The following is a 26,597-nucleotide window of genomic DNA, read 5'->3' as shown; positions in this document are numbered from 1 at the left end:
TTAAATCATCCAAAACCAAAATCCCACCCACAATTATATCACTCTAATTTCAGCTAAAAACACCAAAACTTAAAATAGTTAAACATAAAATAATTAAACAAAGCTATAAAATATCACCCTAATTTCAATAAAAAACACCGAAACCTAAAATAGTTAAAACTAAAATAATTAAACAAAACCATAAAATATAAGTAGACAACGAATTGCTTAGACTAGAACATCAACTGAAACTTGAATCTTCCGCCCTTAGAGGTAAAACCCAAATATGTCGCCTCTTAAATTATTTACCATTTGCATAGAAATGCAATGTACTTCTTTGAGAATGTATAAACCAAATGGAAATCATTGTTTTCTCACAGTTGCCAAATCACGAATAAAATTATGATTCATTGATCAATTTTGATCACATCAATGCTGAGGTGGGTAGGGAATTTCTTTAGCCTACGCAGACAGACGGTTTCGTCGATCAAAACGCCTTGGCCCCTTGCAAGGTGTGCACCGAACGATTTCCTTGGCCCGTCGGCCAGAGGCGGGACGGAAAGGTGGATGAGTCAAAGTTGGTCGCACCGGGGAAGTTGAACGGAGTTAGCAAGAAAAATGACTTCATATCTCATCACTTATACGTCCCAATTGAGTGATCGTCACGGTCAGAAGTATAATCTGGTGGTCTAGGATGCCTTGGAGCACAAGTAGCAGTGGACATCATCATGTAGCACATTCACTAGGTGGAGTACTATAGAGACACACGTTTCATGGGTACAAGCTAACGGAGAAACTCACTTGGTGGACTACCTTGGCACAAGTTTCATGATCACATAGTCAGTTCGACACATTAGTCACATGAGTTGGGTTTGTACGTCGAAAGGTAGCCTATTCCCCTAATAGGTGGACAATGGAGTTGTGAATTAGTTGGCCTTGGATGCACTTGGTCATAGATAATTTTGTTAATTAAGGCAAACCATACATTAAATTGGCTTGGAATGAATCATAGTGGATGGGCACATGCTATACGATGAGTTAGCTTTATGAGGCTTGGGTCGACTTCACGAGACATGCTAAATGATGGGCTTGGACTGAATCATAGTGGATGGGCACATGCTATAGAATGAGTTAGCTTTAGAAGGCTTGGGTCGACTTCACGAGACTTCTTAAATGATGGGCAAGGTATAGAGAGATGCCTAAATGAGCTAAGCAAGAATGAGTTGGCGTCAAGAGGCTTAGGTCCACTTCACGAGACTTGGTCCATTTCCTGAGAATTGACTTGCTAAATGATGGATAAGAAAGATAAATGAGATAAGGCATGAAAGGGAGGGTGGGAGACAGGTGTTTGTTTTGTATAAGTATTGTCATTTTAGGTAATGAATAAGTTAAGTAATAAATTTATGGATAAGAATTATAGGAGGAGGGTCAAGGATGTACCAAAGAAGTTGGTTAGTATAAAAATGATAAGTAACAAGGTTATTGATAAGACTTATAGGAGGGTCAAGGATGTACCAAAGAAGTTGGTTAGTATAACGAAGAGAGACAATTTTTGAAGGTGACTTGCCATGCAGTCTTTGTAGATTGTAATGAGTTACACGATGTATCAATGAGGTTGGTTTGTATAAAGAAGTGAGGCAATTTTAGTGGGTGGCTCATGTTGGATTCCTTTGTACATTGTAATGAGTTGCATGTAATGATCAACTCCCCTCTTGTAACATTGTAACATTCTTCCATATTGAATAGAAGTGTGTTAGTTACGTCCTTGTGGCTACATCAGTATGTGAGCCATGGTAATATTCTTTATGTTTTAAATGATGTTGGTCTCTGTATGCTTATGTTGTGTCTAGGAGTTAATTGAAAAAGTATTGTTGGGAAGGCTTAGGTCATTGATGTATGTGTGCATTATGTATTTCAGACACAAGACTATGTCAAGTAGGATTTAGGTCACTATAGTTTAAATCATGTCAAGGAAAGACCTTAAACAAAGGGTTTCATTCTTATTACAACATGCACTATTTGGTTAAGTTGTTGTGCCCAGGATAATGGCGTGCTACAAGACCACAAGTGCCAAAACAACTTGGGCACAATGAGTCGAAAAACAAAATCTAGGTTGATTACAAGTTCATGATAATTGCATCAAAGCTAATTGTGGATATTTTTTTTCACTAATGTCACTTCTATTATAATGGTTATCATAGTATTTTTCATGTTAGTTTAGGTTCTCCACTAGAAAAGTGAGGGAATTAGGGTCAGCCAATAGGCCTTGGCACAAGCCAACAAATGATTGGGTGAGTAACCATAGATCGGGTCACAAATTTGACATGATATACTTCAAGCATATTTACTTTGGACATATCTATAGCAAGTGACATCAATATCTTCATAAGAGTCCTACAATCCTTTTTCATAGACTTGAAATGGAGCTAAAAGTTTTGGAAAAAAGATGTAAACAATAGGTTCGCCTCACAACTAGGTAAAGATTGTATTTGGTGCCTTGGTGTAGTAGGCATCAAGATATGGAAGGAAAAAATGGTAAAAGTGAGTTGGATTTGACACATCATGAGTTGTACATAGAAAATTGACCAAAGTGTTGATACCTAGATAGATTCATGTGATGTCTCTTAAGAATTATTCTTTTTGAGTTGTGAAATGGAGGTCCTAGATGAGGAGTAGTGATAGACTAAGATAAATTATATGACAAGGAGTTTGGAAAGATGGGAACATGAAGCTTACTTTTTGTACCAAGTTCGCTTGGTAAAGCTATAGTGGATCCATATGTGGGAAAAATATTAGATCAACATGTTGAAATCATTGAAAATCCAGGTACAACCTTTGACAATGATGGGATTCCATGGGAAGAAGGATGCCCAAGAATTCGATCGCATTGTAATGGAGAAACTAAATTAAGTCTAGATGTAAGTTCATAGCATGTTTTCTTTGTTATCAAAACCATTAACAATTAATTGTACCTTAAAGGAAGGTTTGGTTAACTTGGAAGAATCCTAAGTGTGGATGAGAGGAGGAACAAATATTGCAAACTTAGAAGTGATGAGTATAGTACTATATTCTTCCAATAAAATTTTGAAAGGGTTAATGCCTTGATATTAGTTCTAATATTATTTACGATGGGGGCATGGAAATTATCCAAAACATAAAGGAACATAAGGATTTTGTTTTCTGGGTTCCATAGTGATTGGGTTGATGGTGGAAACATTGGTGGACACCAATGCAACCGACAATTTTATGAGTGAGGATATTGTTACAACAACCCATCTTAAGATTAAGAGTACCATGACCATGTTCAAGGTGATCAACATAAAGGTGAAAATTATAGCATGAGAGATTCACTCAACATGGTTTGAAAGTTTGGTATTGCTTTGGGAACTTATGTTTGATGGTGGCATTATTGGAAAACCATAGAGTGGTATTCAAGTTTGAATTTCTTGGACATCCTAAGGTAGTTCTATTATCACACTAGAGTTGTTTGATGTTTTTTGAAAAAGTTAAAACTTATTGTGCCCATGACGATGAGGAGGAAGTTGTGATTGATCCCTAGAATGTCACTAGTGAGGTTGATTAAGGTAGCCACTTCTATAGAAAAACCTCATGTTGTCACACAACATTAAGAGCTTGTTGTGAGCATGGAATTCTTGAATTTTCAGAGTGGCATAATCCAAGTATAACACACTAACAATAATGGAATCTTTGGAAAATATGATTGGAAAATATTCAATGGTTCAAAAAGTTTGAGTATTACAATCAAAGTGGTAACCGAAAAATGAAACTTGCACTAGCAACTATTATGGAGGTCAATGGACAATGGATGTACGAGGAATTTCACCTTTTTACCCAAATAGTTTTGTGGCAAGACAAAACTAACTAGATTGATTTCTCAATGAATATCTAAGTGTTTTATGTCAGTAGTCAGGAGAAGAATATGCCCAACAAGACTTAGATTTGGAATGAGGAGTTGGGGAATAATACCCCATGTCCATCATGATATTTTGTAGGTGAGCCATCCAAATTAATGACCATGAGTTATATGTATGATCTAGATTGGTTCATGATATTAATTTTCATCTATCTTAATTCTTTCAAAGTGGAAACATTACAGGAATTATCTTGCAGGGTAAATTTAAGGGGAGGTCTCAATATATAAAATTGTGACTCAAAACATTTTAGAGCCATTTTTAGGCATCAAGTCACATTTGTTTGGGTCCAAATTTTTTCGTTTTTCTCTAAAATCCCTTGAAACTTAGCAAACTTTCTAATGACACAAAAATTATGTCAATAAAATCTCATAAGAAAAAATTATGTCTCCTACAAGTTGACCTACCATATTGACCACCATTGTACGAGAGGATGTCCCGCCAATCCCCTTTCTCATGAATATGGCCGTAGAGACATTTGGACTCTAAAAAAATTCTATAATACCCAAAATCATAACTGTAGGAGTCAAGAGTTTAAGAAATGAACATAGGGGGATGATATTACTTTCTTAAATATGAATATTTTGATTCAATTGTTTATGTCTTCTTGCAAAAAGGGTTAGTGAAAAGATCTAAAATATGGGTTGCAAATAGACCCACAAGGAAATTTGAGGATGTATTGCTTAAACCCTATATTATTATTAATTTTTCATTAAAATATGTATATTACAAAAATTTTGATAGAAATTATTTTAGAAATAGATCATAAATGCAACACATCAAATAAAGTAAAAAAATATTGAATACCCAAATATGGATCATTTTTATTAATAAAAGATTTCACTTGCGAGAATATCTTATTAAATGGTAGTTTTGGAGACCTCTTGCATGACAGGGTTTATTAGAAATCTTATCTGCAAGCAATGGTATCCCTCTTTCCAAAGGTAAATTGCAAATAAAGAAGAAGAAGAAAGGATTTTAAGCTCACTTGTGGAGAAAACTCAAATGGCTTAGGATCATAAATTTGACAACAAAAATCGTTCATGGTGAAGTGAGGAGAAAAGTCTCTCTTACTTATAATAAAATTCTAGTTAGATTTAATGAGATCAAATGTTAAAAAAATATTTTTTGGACGAAATCAAGATATATTAAATTTGGTATTTTATTATTATTTGTACGAGGAAAATCTGTAACATAATGGTTAATGACCTTTATTTAGGTAACTAGCTCAAAACTGATGATTTATTGAATTAATTAATGAAAACAATTCACAAATAAACGATTTATTAGTGTAATTCCATTTCCCTCGATAAAATGGTTTGACATAACTAATAAGTAGATTATTTATCAAGAAAACCTAGATCCTTCTTAATTTGACATCTATCAAGCAACGAGAGGAAATAAATCTATTGAGGTGCAAACATTTCCTCAAGTTTTACACTGAAAAAAGAGGTTTGCACCTTGAGAGATTGATACCTCTTAGCTCTTGATAGATATGGAGTTAAGATGGATCTAGGTTGGTTTCAATCACACTTGGTACAACAAAATTTGTTGAACATCTCATTATTCTAATATTTTTAAATAAGCTAAATGTGGGTAATATTAATCTCATCATTTTAATACCAAATTTTCTCAGTCACCTCATTTTTTTGAGATGATAGAGACTTTTAATAACTTGAATGATGAAAAAAGTTGAAATAAAATTTTTGAATGCAAAGTGACAATGTAATAGTGTTGAATGATAGAAAATGTGAATAATAAGAATGTAAGCAGTCACATATAGTGTTTATTGTGATGAATCTCAAACTATTCTCTCTTATTGTTCTTATTGTCACACATATAAGTCTTGCCATCATTTCATATTGATCATATGAAAAGGGTGATTGAAAGCATAGATCATTCAAATATTTAACTTGAGCTATTGTAGTAAATGCCATACCTTGTCTCTCTTTCTCTCCGATATTAATAATATATTTCTCCATAGTCAATAATTGTGAATTATGGAGTCTTAAATCCCAAGTAAGTTTGAATAGTAGCTTTTCTATATTAACTCATTTGAATGCAAAGTGACTAACAATGATGACTGATGGAAATTGGAATAATATGAATGTTGTCAATTAAAAATAGTTTACAGTTTCAAGAAGAAAACATTTCAAGCAAATCAACATTTTATTTAAGATTAAAATTCAAGTATTTTATTTATGGTTGAATTATTGTAACATATAAACCAATGCATGTTTTCAATAAAAAATTTGTGCTTATAATGAAATCAATGCACATCATACATCATACATATAGTTAATGTACATATATTGATGAGCCTCATCATTGAGTAATTATATGGGCCTTAATTGGCCTTAATTCACCTCCTAGCTTAGCCAAACCAACTATTCTCACAACTTATTGCATACTTTTTGATTATATTTTGTTTATGAAATGAGTTAGAGTTGGATATTCGACTTTGTGGTCTAATGTGCATGTAATGCAGGAATAAAGGATAAAAGCAAGGAAAAATGAAAGTATAAAGGATAAAAGCAAGGAACTATGGCAAAGACCTTGGTACAACTAGAATGGGACAAGGGAGAGTAATTATAGGAGGTAAATCCTCCTCATTTACTACCCCTCCATTCGAATATTCCTCCACCAGCTCGGAGTGCGAACAACCATCACTTTGAGGACTAGAAGAGAGTTGAGCAAGTGAAAAGGACCGAAACCAGTTTTTCTTGAGTTAGAGGCCAAGTCTCCCTAATGGGAAGGAAGTCGTTAGAGAATTCAGATGTATAAATAGAGAGGCTTAGGACCTCACTAGGATTCACACTTCTATTGTAAAAACCCCGCTTTATTTCTGAGTTGCAAGACTTGTGATAGTTTATTCTGTAATTCATGGTTTTTATAATAAGGATGAGTTATGTTTAAGCCAGCTCTGAGTTAACTCCGAGGGCTGAAGCTCTTGGGTTAAGGCCCGACCCAAGCAGCCAAAGCTCCTCTTTATTGTACATGTATGCTAGCATAGTTTCCTGGTTTTCATTGTTCATTCAAATGTAGGTTTTAACCCCGTACAGAAATTACCTACATATGAATTCTAAAACATAGAAAATAAACAATGCAAGAGCATAACACATAAAACACATATACACAAAGATTTTCTCCCGGATCGCAAAACCGGGACTACCAACATGATTTTTCATTATGTTCCTTTCAATGTTACAATACATATTTATACATGCCAAAGCATCCAATACCATGGACCAAAAACTATCGCATACAAAACCATGGACCGAAAACCATCGCATCCAAAACCATGCGCAAAAATCATGCACAAAACCATAGGTAGGTCCAGCGAACCTAATATAGGGTCCAAAAAAGAAAATTTTCTGGGGCGCTACCCCCGACCCCATAGAGACAGGTTACCTGCACCCCTCAAACCCCTTGTGACCCCCTTACTATGCAATCGGCGTAATGAAGGGGGGGCTTCACCCCCCCACCCTAAGCCCCCAGTTAACTACGTGGGCTAGTTGTGGAAGGAATATAACACAACCCAACATTGTTTAAATAGCTTTATAGTTCTGTTTAGTTGCTTAAGTAGGATTCATGGTTTTTCTAGTTATTTCCTTAGGTAGCTACATTTTCATTACAGTAGTGTAGAGTAGGTCGGTTGTGTTGTAGTTTACATCCATTTGTTCCTTCTTTCAATTTATAGGTTAGCTAGGTGAAAAAGATCACTATCAAGTTGTGCACAGGTGTCTCGGCCTAATCTCCTCCCTATGGGACCATGATATGAGGAAGAGACCATTCAGCAACCCTGAAAACAAAGGCTTCTAGTTCTCACATGAGTTATGGAGTTTGTCCTTTGATGTAGTTACTCGTTCACCTCACTGTTTTTCTCTATCATTTTCCTTTAAAAACCTTCTTCAGCACGTTCTTCATTCATCATTTCCTCGTTGTCCAATCCACAACAAACCTTCACCATCATCATCTAATTAATTAGTTTTCCCAACCGCCACTTACTTTATGCACTTCAAGTCCCGATAGTCGATTTTCCTCGCCTGATCTAACGACTATCACTTCACCCAATCGCCAACTAGCTTGGCCAATCACCACCATTAATTAGCCTCGCCTGATTTGGTGGCCCTTGCTTCACGCAACTGATCTCCACCATTGATCAGCCCCACCTGATTCGATGGTTGTTGCTTCACCTAATTGCCAACTAGCTTGGCTAATCTCCACCGTTGATCAAGCCCGCCTGATCCAACGACTATCGTGCAATCTTGTGTGGATTAGTGCATGACCGTTTTCTGCTTAAAAGCATGAGAGAAAAGTGGTTTTCTCATGCTATGTGTCATACAGTTAGGCTAATCGTGTGAAATTTCAAAATACATCTTACAGCCTTAAGGGTACATAAGAAACTACTTACCACCTTAGAAACCTGCTCCATCATTTCCGCATGTTTTCTTTTCCCGCTTTAAGATCTCCACCATTCATCTCTTGACTTCATCCACATGATAATATCTCAGTCGTTCAGCTACTTTGTTAACCTCATTCATCCATCCATTCACTTAATCCTCGCAGTTAGATCTCGACCATTCATCTACTTTATTACCTTTTTCATCCATCCATTCACTTAAGCCTTCGCGATACAATCTCCACCATTCATCCTATTCATTCACCCTGTTCATCCATTTATTCACTTAAAGCCCTGAGATAAGATCTCCACCATCCATCTTTTGTTCGTTGATTGATCCAACGGTCCCTAGGTGCTACTACATCCCTACATCCTCCTTTCACCAATTTCGATCTCCAACTGCTTTTTCCACTTGAAAACCGATTTAGCTTAGTTTCTTTGCTTGCACCTTAGGATATTTTGATGCTCTTTACTTCTGCAGCATAGATAGCAGCCTTAGGATTAGTGATTGTTTTCACAATTCTGCTTACCATGGTTGTTTAATTGGTTAGTTAGGTTATGGTGTATGGTGTTTTCTTAAATACTATAGTATAAGTAGCTCTCCCTTAAGATATATTTGATCTTCTTCCATCAAATATTTAAGCTTCTTCTGACCCTATGGAAGTCTGGCTTGGAAACCCTAGGGTCTCTTACCAGATGAGAAATGACAACAGGTAATACCTTCACTTTTACATGTGCATATAGAATTGTCACCTCCAAGTTTGTACGAACCCCTAGTTGATAAGTAAAGCTGGTAGCCCTGGGAGTTGCAGCATTCTTGATGCAATACATAGGGTCATCGCTTTTTGGCATCATTGCCAGGGAGGTTTCTAAGTAGAATTAATTACTACTTTCATCTATTTCTAGTCTCCAACATTCTTTTCTTCTACTTGTAGTCTTCAATTTTCTTCCATTAGTTCATTTCTGCAAAAGTAATCTACTAACTTCCTTTCTTTCATTTGTCATTATATGCTTTCCTTTCCATTATACAAGTACTTTATAGCTTTAAAATAAAATCTTACAAAAACCAACCCAAAAACATTTCCTTTCATGCCTCATAAGAATGGGGACAATTTATGGAAATTCTTGACAAACACCCCCACTGCATCCAACAATCGACCTTCGCTCTTCTTCAGTGATGGTGAATTGGAAGATCTTTTAGGTGAGAAACCTTACCTATTTGAAGAACCTATAGAGGAGGAAGAAGAGGAAGAACCCATTCTTGCTGAACCAATGGCTGAAAACCTAATGATAGAGGAAATAAAAGAGAATTGAGAGTGCCTTCCCCATTAGGGAGACCAATGGGGACACTAAGATGAAGAATATAAGCCCCTCTACTCTACCTCATTTTCATGACCTGACCACAGAGGACCCTGATAATTTTATATTTGACTTTGATGTTATATGTCAAACCTTTGACTATACAGATGGTGAGAAAAAGTTTAAACTATTTCCATTTACCCTCAAGGATGCAACAAAGCACTGGTTCACGAGTTTACCTGGAGATAGCATCACAAATTGGGCTCAAATGAAACACACTTTTAACAACAAATATATGGACTACTATAGGTCAAAGGACACAAAAGAAGATATTTTCAGGATGACCATAGGCCAGGATGAATCCTTAGAAGACCATGAAGAAAGATTCCAACATAATTACAAAAGGGCCAGGTGCACACTTGACCCTAACTCATTGAAGCTAGTCCTACGTAGAGGAGTAAGGGAGGATCTTCTAGATACCTTACATATGATAGAAGGAGGATTTATGTACCAATTACCCTATGGGCATATTAAGACTGTCTTTAGAAACCATTCTAGGGAAACCGGGAAAAAGGGTAGGGGTAGTCAACCTATGGCCAGTACATCATCCTCCAACTCATCCATCAAGGATGAAATTGGAAATATGCTGGAAGATTTCAAAAGTGATATGCTACAAACCCTTGCCTTGCATTTGACACCATGAACATCAAAAGGAAGCAAGAGGAAGCAGAGAGAGCCTTGGTCATCTTTTGTCCTGGATGCACTAGGATGCATCCTAGGAACAAATGTCCATTGAACTATATTAAGATTTGCTCATCTATGAAGAAAACCACTCCCGAGACAAGTGCCCTTATTTACCTTGACTCAAATCTGTATATCAAGGAGCTGAACCGGTCACTGAGAAGCTTTTCTACATCAACCAAAGGAGACCTCCTGGGCCTGGACCATACCAGCAGGGTATGCCAAGGTCATCCCATGCATATTACAACCCCAACCAAACCACAACTATACCTTCGTGGGGACCCCCTGCTCATCCTTCCTCATCTACACCACCTCATTGGTCCTATGAATCTTAGTATCATTCCAAGCTAGTCAACTAGTCATTTCAACCTTATGTTCAACCAAAACATCATTGGAATAACCCACCCCAGGGGTGAAGGCCCCAATTCAACAATGTTCCAGCCCTATTACCTCCACCACCTATCCAACCATAACTCCTGCACGCTGCTCCACCTAAGCAACCCCAGATGCCTGCCCAGCAAAATACGAACCCAAACAATAGGTAAGCTCAACAAGTATACAATGGAGAGACATCATACTCATCTTATAGTATAGAAATCCAGGAGATCAACCTAAGATCTAGGAGAATTCTCCTTGATAACCAACCTCCCTCTCCACATATGGAGGTTAAGGAAGAAAGAGAGGAAAGCAACCTTAAAGTAAATCCACCCTTTCTTGAGAGATTAACCCAACCAATCTAGCCTACCCTAGAAGAAATTGAACTTCTAGGAGAATTGAAAAATCTATGTGTAAAGATCCCCCTTGTCCAAGCAATCAAAGATGTTCCCATTTAGAATAAGTTGATTAAGCATAAATGCTTCAAGCATCTAGGAAGAAGAAAAAGGGATGACCGTACCATTAATTTCATCAGGCAGTTATCTGATTTAATGCTGGGGTAGGTAATATGTCCAAAATATTTGGACCCTAGAAGCCCTGTAGTAGATGTGCACATCAATGACACCATTGTCCCACACACCCTGATTGATCTTGGTACTACCATTACTATCATGACCAAGGACACCATGCTCAAGATCAACCTCCAAGGGTCATTGATGAAGACCAAAATAGTTCTGCAACTTGCAGACCATTCCATAGTCACCCCTGAGGGAATTGTGGAGGATGTGCTAGTCTCCATTGACTCCTAGGAGTACCCTGTAGATTTCCTAGTTCTCCAACGTAAGGCTAAGCTTACTAGTTACCCTCTCATCCTTGGGAGGCCATGGTTGGCCACAATTGATGCTTACATTAGCTGCAAAGCTGGGAATATGACCATCAAGAATGGGCATATGTCCAAACAGTTAGTCTTATACCCTCCTGCTCAACCTTCCCAAAAGCATGATTTACCTTTATGGTTGGAGGAGGAGGAAGAATATGATGTTTATTCTACCCAACTTTATTCTTTGGAAGCAACCATAGGAGGAGGACAACAAGATGAGGATGACTTAATTGAACACCTACTCCAAAGTCCAACTCCTACTTCATTACCATTAGAAGAAGAAGTAATGGAAACCCAGAACAATCATCCAATTGACTTATTCTTGGCCAATTCCAACCCGCTCCATGTCAAAACAATAGAATTTGACCTAGAGGAAACTTTGAAAATTAATCCATCTCTTTTTGCTTTAGAAGAGGAAAAGCTATGAAACATGTTGACAGAGAACCTAGAAGCCTTCGCTTGGAGTTACAAGGAAATGAAGGGAGTACACTCCTGAGTGTGTACTCACCACATATACATAAGAGAAGGTTGCAAGAGAGTCAGGAAACCACAAAGGAGGATGAATCTTTCCCTTAAAGACATAGTCAAAGAGGAACTACAAAAACTGCTAGATGCAGGATTCATTTACCCTATCTCTAACAGTGAGTGTTTCTCTCCTTTAGTTTTAGTTTCCAAGAAAAATGGTAACTGGAGGATTTGTGTTGATTATAGGGAGTTGAAAAAAGCTACAAAGAAGGAATATTTTCCCCTACCCTTCATTGACAAAGTGCTAGATGGCTTGGCAGGGAAGAATTATTCTCCTTCCTAGATGGATTCAGTGGGTACAACCAAATCCAAATCTTCCCAAAAGACTAGGATAAGATCACATTGACCTATCCTTAGGGTACTTTTTCCTATAGGGTCCTTCATTTTGGCCTATGCAATGCTCCTGCCACTTTGCAGAGAGAATTCTTGGGTATTTTTGTTGAATTAGTGCATTATGTTGTGGAAATCTATATGGATAACTTTACACCTTATGGCTATGATTTTCAAGAAGCCCTAACTAACCTAGGCAAAGTATTGCACAAATGCATTGAAATGAACCTGTCTCTTAGTCTAGAAAAATATGAATTCTTAATGACTGAAGGAACTGTGCTAGGTCATTCAATATCTCAGCAAGGACTACAAGTGGACAAAGACAAAATAGCCATCATCCAAAGGGTCCCACCTCCACAAAAGAAGAGAGATGTAAGGAGCTTCTTAGGGTTAGCTGGATACTCTCGGAGGTTCATAAATGACTTCAGCAAGTTGGCCTCTCCTTTGTTCGGGTTGTTGGCCAAAGATTCTAATTTTATATGGTCAAAGAGCTTTCAAGAGGCCTTAGACATTCTAAAGGGTAAGTTAAGCACTGCACCAATCCTTAGAGGCCCAAACTAGGCCCTCTCTTTTCATATTCATGTTGATGCCTCACATGAAGCCATAGGAGCAGCCTTATGTCAGGAAGACGAGAAATTTCTCTATGCCATCTATTTTATCAGTAAGAACCTGTCAAAGGCTGAGCTAAATTATCCTGTGACCAAAAAGGGACTCCTAGATGTTGTGCATTTATTAAAAAAATTTAGGCATTACATTACAAGATATCAAACATTTGTGCATAATGATCATGCTGCAATTAAATAGTTAATGAAAAAACCAGATGTGAATGTTAGGATTATAACGTGGTTGCTTTTATTATAGCAGTTTGATCTAACTATTGTTGATAAGCCTGGTAAGGAAAATGTTGTGGCTCACATTATATCTAGGATGAATCTGCCTGTCGGTGAAGAAGTAATGGTGGATGACTAGTTACCAGATGAGAATTTGTTTTCTATTTCAGTTTTCTCCCCATGGTTTGCTGATATAACAAGCTATCTGGTATCAGTATATTTCCCACCAAACTTTCCCTCCAAATAAAAGAGAAATATATTCAGGGAAAGCGCCCCCTTCACCTAGATTGGTGGAAATATGTTCAAACTTGGGTTAGACTAAATCTTGAGAAGGTGTTTAAGGGAGGAGGAGTTCTTTGAAATCCTTCTGCCCTGTCATGATGGGCCTTGTGGAGGTCACTTTGCAGCAAAAAGGACATCATTCAAAGTGTTGTAAGAAGTCTATTATTGGCCTACTGTTCATCAGGATGTGAAAAAGTACATTAGTCAGTGTGATTGGTGTCAGAGGATGGGAAAGCCTACTCCAAGAGATGAAATTCCCCTACAACCTCAAGTGACTTTCAAGCCATTGGAAAAGTGGGCCATGGACTTCATTGGGCCTATCAACCCTCCTTCAAAGAAAAAACAACACATCATTGTGTGCACTAAGTATTTGACTAAGTGGGTTGAAACCAAGGAAATTAAGGCAGCAACAGAAGAGAAGGTGACATAGTTCCTAAGGGAGAATGTATTCTACAAATTTGGGTACCCTAGAGAGCTAGTCACAGACCAAGGCAGCCAGTTTACCTCCAGCATGATTGAAGAACTTCCTAGCCATCACAAAATCAAGCATAGGACCTCCACTCCCTATCATCCACAAACTAATGGGCAAGTCAAGGTGACCAATAGGGCAGTGGAGAAAATTTTAACCAAGGTAGTGAGTAACATCAGGAAAGATTGGGCAGAAAGACTAGTTGAGGCTACCTGGGCCTATAATACAACATGGAAGACCACCACTTGATTTACATGCTATGATATGGTCTATAGGAAAAAGGTTTTGTTGTCCATTGAGTTTGAATATAACACATTGAGGATGGCAACCCAACTAGATTTGGATCTCAGTCATGCATAAGAAAAAAGGTTGTAACATTTGAATGGCTTAGATGAATTCAAAATGTAGGCCCTCTTACATGCATAGATAGTTCAACTTTAGAGGAAAATCTAGCATGACAAACATATTAAGGAGAAGCAATTTCAAGAGGGAGACTTGGCATTGTTATGTGATTCAAGGTATAAAGACTTCAAGGGCAAGCTAAGGACAAGATGGCTCAGACCTTATGTGGTGGAAAGATGCCATGACAATGGTTCAGTGCAAATCAGAACTATTAATGAAGAAGCCATTCCGTTGCTAGGTAATGGACATCGATTGAAAATTTACAAGAGGTCTTTATCAAAACAAGAGTTCATTGACAATGTCAATAAGACAGTGATGATGGTGGAGCAAGTTCTAGCTCCTCCCTCATCAGGCCACCCAGAAAGGAAAGAAAGAATAAGGATTTAGGTGAAAACCTCCATGAGGCATCTGAGTCCCATATTTGGGTTGAAAACCTCATGAGGTGGCCCAACGATGAGAAAAATGAAATGGATAAGAATATTCCTGGGTGAAAACCTTCCTTGAGGTGCCCAGGGCAGATATCTAGGGTGAAAACCTCTTTGAGGCAGTCTAGGTGTTTTTAAAATCCATATATATATATATAAGAATAAATTAAAAAAATGTAATTGTTATTTGTAGGTGGGTGAGAAAGACAATCATGGAGTGAAGAGAAGATCCAAATGGAACCCTGCCTCACATATATTTATCTCCGCTGCTCCTTACCATGCATCCCTCCATCAATTCCATTATTTTGCACTTCATTGCTTTAATTCAGGTAAATATTGTATTTTCTATAGGATCCCCTGAATGGTAGATTGGTTAGGTCCCAAAATTCATACTAGACATGATCTAACCAATCACCTCATCCATTACCATCATCCCTACACCCACTCCTACTCCCTCTATCCATTCATTACAGCATCCTCATAGCACCAGCCAGCAACATGATCAAGAAATTCTAAGGGACACACCAAACATTGCGAAGTGGTAATCTAGGAGCTCTACAAAAGCAACAACATCAAATATATGATCTTCACAGTAGCAAAAACATCAGATCTCTAGTCACAGACACCTCCAAAATCTAAGAAGCCATCGACAGATAGCAAAGGAGGAAGAAGAATGACCATCAGCTATTGGATTGTGTTATATTCTTTCCATGACTAGCCAACGTAGTTAACCAGGGGTTAGAAGGGGGACAGAGCCCCCCTTTCATTGCACTGATTGCATAGCAGGTGGTTCACAGGGGGTTTGAGGGGTGCAAGTAACCCCACTCTATGGGGTTCGAGGCAGCACCATGGAAAATTTTGGTTTTGGACCCTATATTAGGTTGGGTGGACCTAACTATGGTTTTGTGCATGTTTTTCTTACATGGTTTTGGACGCGATGGTTTTCGGTCCATGGTATTGGATGCTTTAGCATGTATAAATATGTATTGTAACATTGAAAGGAACATAATGAAAAAATCAAGCTGGTAGTCCTGGCTTTTGGATCCAGGGGAAAATCTCTGTGTATATGTGTTTTATGTGTTATGCTCTCGCAAAGTTTATTTTCTGTGCTTTAGAATTCGTATCTAGGAAATTTCAGTATGGGGTTAAAACCTACATCAGTAGCACCTCTGATCTCTGACAACTGCAACATGGCACCAAGACCATAGGTAAGTATCCCACTCACTCACTCATATGCATCATTTGATCAAAAGTTGTAAAGGTTAAGAGGTAGTTGGTTTATAAGTGAAAAGGTGGCAAAAAGGAAATTCTTTAATAAGTAAAAAGAGAATGCAAGAGTCCATAGATATAGTATTGTTATGGAAACCATTTTAGAATACTTGAAGAATTAATATTTGGGGTAGAAACACCAGTTCACCAAAGACTCAGCATACCGTATTTCTTGATGCAATCACTTATAGACTCCAACAGCAAAGTAAAGGAAGGAAATTCCCAATAGTTAGTTCACCATGGGTTGATTACAATCCTCATTAAGGATACCCTCCAAAGCCTCAGGATCCCAATAACATGGTCAATCCTCAGAAACTTACCAGCAAAGGATGAAATCAAAACCCTCACCTATGATGTTAATCCTTTTGTCAGTGAGGATGAGTCAAAACACGAAGAAGAATATATAGAGATGGATGGGGATGAGATGGGTGAAGAAGAAACTAATACAGAGGAACGTGCTGAAAGAAGACAAGGAGGATGATGTTGCAATAAGAGGAGGAAACAAAGGAAGAAACAGATGAAGATGCGAAAGAATAGAAAAAGGAAGAAGATAAGAAAAACAGAGAGGACAGTTGCAGGAAAATAAAGACCAACTAGCATATATTGCCAACCTCTACTTGGAGGCCATCTAGTGTAGGATGCCAAGTAAATCCTATACTCTTTACCTTAGAGAACAATGGCAGCAACTTCAAGGTTAAAACACTAGCACAAAGGGGCACCATGCCATTTCAAGACTGCAAATAGTTTATTGATCTTTATTATCAAAGTGCACTAAAGGATAGGGCTAAACTAACTGAGTTTTACTTGTATAACATGGCCCTCACAGACATGAATATTTGGGATCCTAATCTAGAGGTAGGAGATCTACAATTAATGGCTTTGGCATCATCAATGAACCATGTGAATTCAAGGGATGCAATGATGAAAAGAATATTGGCCAGAGAGAAAAATGAACCTTTTTTTCATCAGAGCTGAATAATCAAATCCCAATGGCCCTAATCAGTACCCATAATCTAATTCCAAATGATCCTTAGCTGGCACCTAGATATCTTACTACCCAAGAGAAAGCAATTTCACATTTTGAGGATATGTTTAGACTGCTAAGAGATGATAATATGTAGGTTTGCTAAAGGATATTGAACACACTGCCACAAAGCTTGAAGATCAGAGAACATGACTCCCCTCAAAGGTTGAGAGAGGCACTCAAGAGGACATGCATGTAGAAGCAATCAATACAAAGGTTGAAAGTTAATTGGATAGGCCTAAAACTAGTCCACCACTACTCCTAGGAATGCTAGAAGGGAGAAAAGAAGAAGAGGAAAAGAGGTAGTGGGAAGAAGTATAAAGGAAAGCATGCTTCTATGAACATGAAGAAGAGACCACAACAAAAACATGTGATGTCAGGGAGGCTACCAGAGCCATGAAGGACATGGAAATTGATTAAGTTGCTCAGAGGATGAGCAACACTTTTAGTAGGGGGGTAATGATGAGCCTCATCATTAAGTAAATGGGCATTAATTGGCCTTAATTCACCTCCTAGCTTAGTCAAACCAACTATTCTCACCACCTATGGCATAATTTTGATTATATTTTTCTTATGAAATGAGTTAGAGTTGGACATTTGGCTTTCTGGTCTAATGTGCATGTAATGCAGGAATAAAGGATAAAAGTAAAGAAAAATGTAGATACAAAGGATAAAAGGAAGGAGCTATGGGAAAAGGAAGAGTAATTATAGGAGGTAAATCCTCCTCATTTAATACCCCTCCATTCGAATATTCCTCCACTAGCATGGACTACAAACAACCATCAATTTGAAGACTAGAAGACAGCCAAACATGTGAAAAGGATAGAAACCAGTTTTTCTTGAGTTAGAGGCCAAGCCTCCCTAATGGGAAGAAAGTCGTTAGAGACTTTAAATGTATAAATAGAGAGGCGTAGGAGCTCAGTAGGATTCAGAATTCTGTTGTAAAAACTCTACTTTATTTATGAGCTGCAATACTTGTGATAGTTTGTTCTGTAATCCATGGTTTTTATAATAAAATTGAGTTATGTTTAAGGCAGCTCTGAGTTAACTCCGAGGGCTGAAGCGCTTGGGTTACTACCTAACTCAAGAATCCAAAGCTCCTCTTTACTGTACATGTATGCTAGCATAGTTTCCTAGTTTTCATTATTCATTTGTTTAAATATATTTTTGGTTCTATTCAGTTACTTAAGTAGGATTATTGATTTTTCTAGTTCTTTGCTTAGGTAGCTAGATTTTCATTAAAGTAGTGTAGGTTAGATCAATTGTGCTATAGTTTACTTCCATTTGTGCCTTCTTTTAGTTTATAGGTTAGCTAGGTGAAAAAAATCACTATCAGGTTGTGCGTAGGTATCTCGGTCTCATCTCCTCCCTTTGAGACCATGACTTGAAGAAGGGACCCTTCCACAGCCCCAAAAACACAGGTTTCTGGTTCTCGCATGAGCTATGGATTTTGTCATTTGATGCAATTACTTGTTCACCTCACTTTTTTTTTCTTTCGTTTTCCTTTAAAAACATCCTTCACCACGTTCTTCGTGTATCACTTCCTCACCGTCTGTGGTGAGCACTAGTATTGCAACAATAATGCTGCAACTCCTGGGCTTCCTACTTTACTCTTATCAACCCAGTAGTTTGTAACAAACTTGGAACCATCGGTGTTGTATACACAAGTACTAGTTCTCACTGCAAATTGTCACATGAACAACCGGTGCAAGATCACTAGGAGCTCAAGCCAACTGCTATGGATTCGAGAAGAAGCTCTATATGTGATAAAAGGAAAGAAAGATTACTCTACATAGGCTACTCTAACTGTAGGAAGGAGAAAGACTGGAACGTAAAGCATACCTAGTAAACCCTACTTAACCAACTAATCCTACTTTTGCAGAAAGCACTATGAAAACCATGAAAGGAATGGAATTATCTACTCAAGGAAGAAAACAACATCTAACTAAGCTATTTCTAGAAGTAAATAAGAAAAAAACATATTTTTGGATTTTTATGTGAAATTGACAGGCATGTAATTTATTGTTTGTGAGTGTGACGATGAATAGGTGGCATTGGAGGGTGGTTTTTGTACTTGAGAGGATGTAGGACAGTGTGGATGGGTCCTAAGAGGTCTTAGGTGGCCTTCTAGAGGATTTTCACACACTCGGCATTCAAAAGAAAGCCTATAGGAAAATCTACAGGACAACACATGAAATCTACAAGAGGAAAAACAACGTTCTACAAGAGGCCTACAGTGGGAGGCCAAGAGCAGTTTTCACTATTTTTACGGTGTGAGAGTGGGTGAAAAGGATGGATGAAGGTTTGAATGAGGTGTTAGGGTGCCTTTGGTCTACTATGAACCACCAAGAGAGAGAAAGATGGTTGGATTTGCTCAAGGAGAGAAGAAGAAGTTCTAAGAAAAATGCAGGAAACTAAGGCAGAATTGAGGTGAGGTTTAGGTGACCTGTAGGGCATGGATCAGATGGAGGATGTGATGGCTGGTAGGCTAGCCTACTACTAGAAGAGATCCACTGCAAAGGAATTGACAGTAAACCAATAAGAACCATCAAGCAATGAAATGAGTGCATCTAGAAAAACAGAGTTCTGCATCAAACTAGTCTAAAATATGATCTATGAAAGGAAATGTTGAGAAATGATGCAAGAAATCAAAGCACGAAAGAAGAATATTGCAAATAAAGAAGTGAGAATGATGAAGAAGATCTGAAGCAAAGCAAAGATCGACAATTAACCTACTGAAAATATGCAAACACTAGAAGTCCTATGAATGAGGAAAATCTGTGTTTTTGGAGCAGCAAGAGGGTCTTTGCCTCAAATCATGGTCCCAAAGGGAGGAAGAGAGGCCAAGGCACTGTTTCTAGCCTTTTGAATCTTATTTTTATCACTACTTAACCTACTATAGAAAGCACAAATGGAAGCAAACTACTGAATCATCAAAAGACACCCATTCTTAACCATAAAAGAAATACATCTAACAACAACCTAATCTAAAAACTGAAATAAAACATAAAAATACAAGTGAAGAGGAGCTTGACTGCTTGGATTGGGCCCTAAACCAAGAGGTTCAGTCCTCTCAGTTAACTCAGTGCTAGCTCAAAAAGGATTCCATCTTCATTTAAAAAAAAATAGCAAGATTATATGAAGCTGTCACAAAATAATAAGCTCGAGGTTGAGTAGAGTTTACGTAAGCAAAAATCCAACAAAAATCTGACCCTATTGAGGCCCAAGGTCTCTCTACTTATACAAATGAAGCTACGAATAGCTTCCTTAAAATTAGGGAGGCTTGGCTCCCAAAACTCGAGATAATCATCAGTCATCCTCCACTTGCTCAACTTCCTTCTAGTGCATGATTCGACTGCTTGTACTCTAAGCTGAATGAAGGGGAATTCTAATTGAGGAGTAATAAGTGAGGGGGATTCCCTCCTATAAGTCCTCTCCTATGTCCACTTCGAGTTATTTCTACCATTTTTCCACTGGATCCTTGACTTTGACTTTGAAAATCATCAATAATCTGCATTAAATACACATTAGACAACATGGCACAATAACTAACTCAACTCACTCTATAAGCATAAATATAATCAAAAAATCATGTAATAAGCTAAGATAATGGTTGGTTTGACTCGGTTAGGAGGTAAAATGAGCCCATATAATTACCCATTTATGAGGCTCATCATCACCCCCTACTGAAAGTGTTTCTCATCCTCTGAGCAACTTAGTCAATCTCCTCATGTTTTATGGCCCTGGTGGCCTCCCTAGCATCCCAGGCTTCTAATGTGGTCTTCTCTTCTTTACCATAGAATCCTACCTTCCTGCGTATTTCCTTCTACTCCTCTTCCTCTTCTTCTTCCCTTCCACCTTCCAACATGCCTAGCAATAGTGGGGGACTCAGTTTGAGGCCAATCGAGTTGACCTTCGGCCTCTGCATGGAGTGCTTGTACATTGGTACTCTTCTCAATGTCTCCTTTAGCCTCATGGGGGAATGATATTCCCTGATCTACAAACTATGCAATAAGGTGTTCCATCTCCTCATGCATGTAGGCACACAGTCATCCCCAAGTAGCCTTTACATATCCTCAAAGTGTGCAATGGCATGTGCCTAATTGGTGAGATATCTATGAGCAATCTGAGGGTCATTAGGAAGTAGGTTGTGTGTGTTGATCAGTGCCATAAGATCTAATGGCTCAGCTCTTATCATTAGTGGCTCATTCTGCTCCTTTACCATCACTCTTTTTATTTCTGTTACCCTCATTTCTTCATGGTTCATCCAGGAGGCCATGGTCATTAATTGTAGGTCCCCTAACTTGGCATTGGGGTCACACACATTAATGTCTGTGAGGGCCATGTTATGTAGGGAGAATTCTGGCATCTTTGCCTTATCCTCTAATGTGCTTTGGTCACACAGATCCATAAACTGTCTGTAATCTTAGATAGGCATTATGCCTCTTTGTGCCAAAGTCTTTATCTGGAATTGTAACCATTGTTCCTTGAGATACAGGCCATAGGATTTTGCTAGTGTTCTACATTGCAATGCCTCCATGGTTAAGTTGGCCATGCATGCCAACTGAGTCTCTTTCTCTTGCAGCTGCCTCCTTAACAATTCATTTTTGGTTTGAAGGTGGCTTCTTGTAATTTCTTCCCTGTCTCTGAGAGCACTCAACTCTCTGCCCATTTCTCTGAGTTTGTTTTCCATATGGCCAACATGCTCAACTCCTTTGGATTTAGCTATTTTCATCCACCTATTTGTTATTATTCTCTCTTTCTCTAATTCAAAGAATAGTGGAGTTGCAATTTTTTGTGGTCCTCCCTCAAGCAGATTGTAATAGGAAGCCAGACTGGGCTGGGGATCAAGTTCTTGTATCTCTAGTTATTCCTCCTTCACCTACAACTATTCTTCTATCCTTTTCTCAAGCTATTGGGTCTCCTGTAGTTTTGACAGTGTCTCCTGTACAACTATCTAAGCCTCATGTAGGACTGTCTTTGGGTCCTGTAGTACTACCTTTTCCTTCCATGTGGAAGATCTAGTAGTCCCCCTTTCATATGTGATAGGTGTCTTGGAAGGGGATTCTTTCCCCTTGGTAGAGCGTGAATCTTCAATTGTAATTGGCACTTTTGAAGAGGGCTGAGGTTTGCCTGCTTTGATTCTTGTGCTCTTCCTAGCGCTGAAATACATGGAGGCTTGTCTTTTCCTCCTTTTCTTTGGCTTGATTAGTGTACTGAGGACAGTAAGGGCAGCTGCTACCTCCCTTTCTAGAGTCTTAGGGGACTCTTCTCCTTGTTTTGCCTTTTCTGCCTCTTTTTCTCCTCCTTGTGTCTCTTTTTCTGTCTCTTTCTGCTCTGTTTCTTCAGCTCTCTCTTCCTCTATTTCAATTTCTTGCTCCTTCCTTTCTTGTTCTACTAAGTCACTAGTGGCTTCACCTTCTCCCCCTTGCTTCTCTTCCTCCTCACTGCTAGTAGGTCTGACATCATAAGTTAAGTCCTTTATATCATCCTTAGCTATCATGTTTCGGATGACTTCCCATGCTATAGGGAGTGTAAATGTATGGAGAGCTTCTTCCACTAGGATTTTGATTAACGCATGGTGAGCTAGCTACTCTGAATTTCCTGCTTGAACATTAGTGCTAGAGTTTGTGAGGGACTACAAGAGGATGTAGGGGATACTGAGCTTCTGAGGTGCTGGAGTGCCCATGCCATACCTTAATTGATGGAGGATTCTAAAATAATAACCATAGACAATGTTGTACCTCCCCTCACAAGAAATGTATTTGATTATTTGATTGCTAACATCATCACAAGGATATGATATGCTAGCCCTTTTAATGCCATTTTTATCCTCTCTAGGGGTTTCATTATTTTGGAAAAAAAAATTCATGGTAGCCTGGCAAATTGGTTTCTCATCCTTACTCCAAGGCACCCAAAGAGGAAGGGTAGTGACCCTACTGATAAATTCAGTGGCTATTTCCATCGAAAGGCCTCTGAAGGTGACAGTGGCATGAGTTCTTGTGTGGGGTACAAGAGAGAGAGAGAGAGCAAACTCTTAGGCAATCTCCTCATCAAACCCTCAGAATTTCTCAAAGAGATTCATGCAATTTCCCCTTGCGAAGATGTCCACCACTTGTGGATGTGCATGGAGCCTAGTGGAGTTGGTGGGCTCCTTTCTCATAAACCCTCCTGTCATTTTGTTTATACTCTTTTGGGAAACCAAATGTGGAAATGGAGACAACAATTTTTGAGAAAAACAGAGAAATAGAGGAGACCGTGTTTTTTTTTTTTAAATAAGTAGAATTATTTTTATGTATTTTCTCCTCCTAAAGGCTTTATTTCCTCGTCAAATTGAACCCACTTATTTCATATTTTGATATTCAATAGGTGGCATGCATGAACCCTACCTCTTTAGACTGAAAATCGTGCAAAAAATTTTGTTTTCTCTGTTCAAAACGACTCACTGCCCCTCCTGTAGAAGCCTGTTGTCCCTCCTATAGAATTCCTGTAGGTGCTCCTGTAGAACCTGTAGGTGCTCTTGTAGAAAATTCCGAGAGCAATAATATGGGAGAGATCTATGGAGGACGATGGTTGCAAGGCTGTGGGGGCACAAGGAGACTGTTGTAGCTAAGTTACGAGGAGAGAATGAAGGAAGAGGTGGTGAGAATGCTCGAGGAGTACTTAATACCCTTTATGCATATTTTTGGTGATGAGGGGTGAGATGGCAAGCTATACGTTGGCCATATTCGGACCATTGGTCCCCATCTACTTGGTCATCATGGCCTCTCCTCGTAATCATCTCCCACCATTGCATTGGAGTTCACACTTCCTCCACTACCTGTCCTCGGCATCTTGTGCTCGAGTTGACAGTGCGCATGTGTGGGTGACATCTCGAATGAGTGGAGTCAACTAGATGAAGGTGGCCAAGTTAACTGGCCACCATTCCCTTATTCAACCTCAACCATCTCGTTGCTTTTACATGACTTCTAATTACACAAGTGCAAATAGAGGAGTGACTTAGTTACTTACTTGTGATCCGAATTCATTCGCTGTGAGGTGCTGTGGCTTTCTCTACTGCATGCCTTTATTTATTTTTATGCATGTTGTTTCTTCTTGCTGATGTATTGTTGTGTGTTGTTGTAGGTTCTTCTCTTGCTGGAGTTGAGCTACATGTGTTGTCCCTTACTGTTGATGCTAGACTTCTATGGGATCAGCTGCTACTGGAATTCCTACAGGAGCTCTTATTTTGTCCATATCTCCCAAACAGTAGACTAGATTGACCTAAAACTTTATGAGCATATTTCCATCATCACTATGCACCTCCCCATAGAAAAATTTTGGTCAATGGATGCATGGATCTCGAAAAAAAATAAAAATGGATGAAGGTGATGGAGACTGATTTCTTGGAAACCGTGAACTGGAATTTGCTAAAATTGCTTGGGCATGTTACCATCATCCATATGAATCTTCCCATGAAATAGTTTTTTAAATGGATGCACGGATATTGAGAAAATGAAAAAATGGCTGAAGGTGATGGAGGCCAATTTCCTGGTAAACGTGCACTGGAATTTGCTGAAATTGCTTAAGCATGTTACCATCATCCATATGCATCTCCCCATGAAACAATTTTTTAAATGGATGCACGGTTTTCAAGTTAGGGAAAAAATAGATTTCTCATCTATGTATTTTTGTATCCTATAGTGAAACAGAGCATCCTGTAGTTTTTAGGAGAACAAGGAAAATGAGTGGTAGAAGCTCGAGAAAGATGGGTAGATGGTGAAAATAGATGATGGTGATGGATTGGCATGGCCTTAGCCTTGTTGGAGAATTTGAGCGAAGTAGGAGAAAGTCATAATTTGACTTCTTTTGACTAGGTTTGACCAATTTTCCTTTTGGTACCAGCTTGTTCTTGTTACTTGCAGATGTTGGAGAGTACATCCATGCATGGAGCAAGGATTTTTATTTTTTCTCTTTTTTCTTTTTTCTAGGCCTATTAGCCGCCTCAATGAGGTTTTCAACTAGTAGGTCTATCTAGGCACCTCAAAGGAGGTTTTCACCTAGGATCTTTTTATCTTTTTCTTCTTTCCAACCCATTGACTGTCCCATGGAGGTTTTCAATCAACGAGCCAATCCGAGGGGCCTCTAAGGAGGTTGTCACCTTAGATTTTTATTTTTTTCTCCTACCCTACCCTACTTGAAAAGAAAAATCACTTTCAAGTATAAGAATACTTCCAATAGAGGCATGTGCACATCAATATGATAGATAGAATGATGTGGAGGCTTGAAATGTATGCTCTGACATGTACTTGGATTTCAAAGACCAAATGATTTGACTTTCAAGGGATCAAGCATAGTTGAGGAAGAGAGTGATGTTGCAAGTTAGTGACTGTCTGGAACCATATTTCAATATAGATGTGATGTCCTTGGTCCTTTTTCTGATTTGAATCATTCTTCATGTCTTATTCTACCATGACCTTCACATCTTCCTCTTTTTGCTGATTTTTCTCTTGAATACATGGAGTATTTGATGGTAACCATGAGGGAGCTCCCTCGATCTTTGATTTTGATGTCTTCTCTCCATCAAGTGTAGCCCATGGTTCTTTGATCTTCTCTTTTGAATCTTCTTCTTCTGGAGGTGGTCCTTCAATGATATCAATATAATATATTTTTTTCAATACTCTTCCTAAGTTATGGTGAATACCTTTGAGCTTAAGAGGAGTTGTTTGGAAGTGTTTTACCTCAGCATTGTAAATGGGTTGAGCTACTTCAATGTGTGGGTTTGGAAATGGTGGTATAGGTAGTTGAGTGGGAGTGTATATTTGAGATAGTTGTGGATGGGGTTATGGCTGGGCAAGTTATGGAGGCCAAAGAGTAGGACGAGAGTTGTATTAGGGCCTCCACCCCTGATGAGATGCATTCCATTGAGGTTGTGGCTGAGCATAGGATTGAAATGAATGGGTGGCTAGTTCGGCATCATATTGAGATGTGAAGGACCAAGGAGGAGGCATCAACCATGAAGTATGAGTAGGGGGACCCCAAGAAGGTATGGAGGTGACTTGGTTGGGGTTGTAGTATACCTGAGATGTCCCTTGTATCCCCTGCTGGTATGGTCTAGGTCCATGCGGCCTCCTTTGGTTTATGTAATAGATTTGTTCAGTGGCTCCTTCGGCCCCTTGGTATATAACTTTAAGTCTGGGCAAGGAAGGGCACTTATCTGTAGCATCATTTTCTTCATAGACTGAACAAACTTCTATAGAATTCAATGGGCATTCATTCCTAGGATGCCTCTTGGTGCATCTAGGGAAAAAAATGGCCAAAGCCCTCTCTGCTTCCTCTTGTTTTATTTTGATATGTAAGGTATCCATTTTCATGGTAAGAACCTACAACATCTCACTCTTGAAGTCTTCTAGCATGTTTCCAATTTCACCTTTAATAGATGAGTTGGAAGAAA

Source organism: Pinus tabuliformis, chromosome 8 (genome assembly GCF_031772625.1).
Source record: "Pinus tabuliformis cultivar Carrire ecotype Pingquan chromosome 8, CPIR1, whole genome shotgun sequence".
Classification (NCBI taxonomy): Eukaryota; Viridiplantae; Streptophyta; class Pinopsida; order Pinales; family Pinaceae; genus Pinus; species Pinus tabuliformis.
This window is presented reverse-complemented; position numbering follows the sequence as displayed.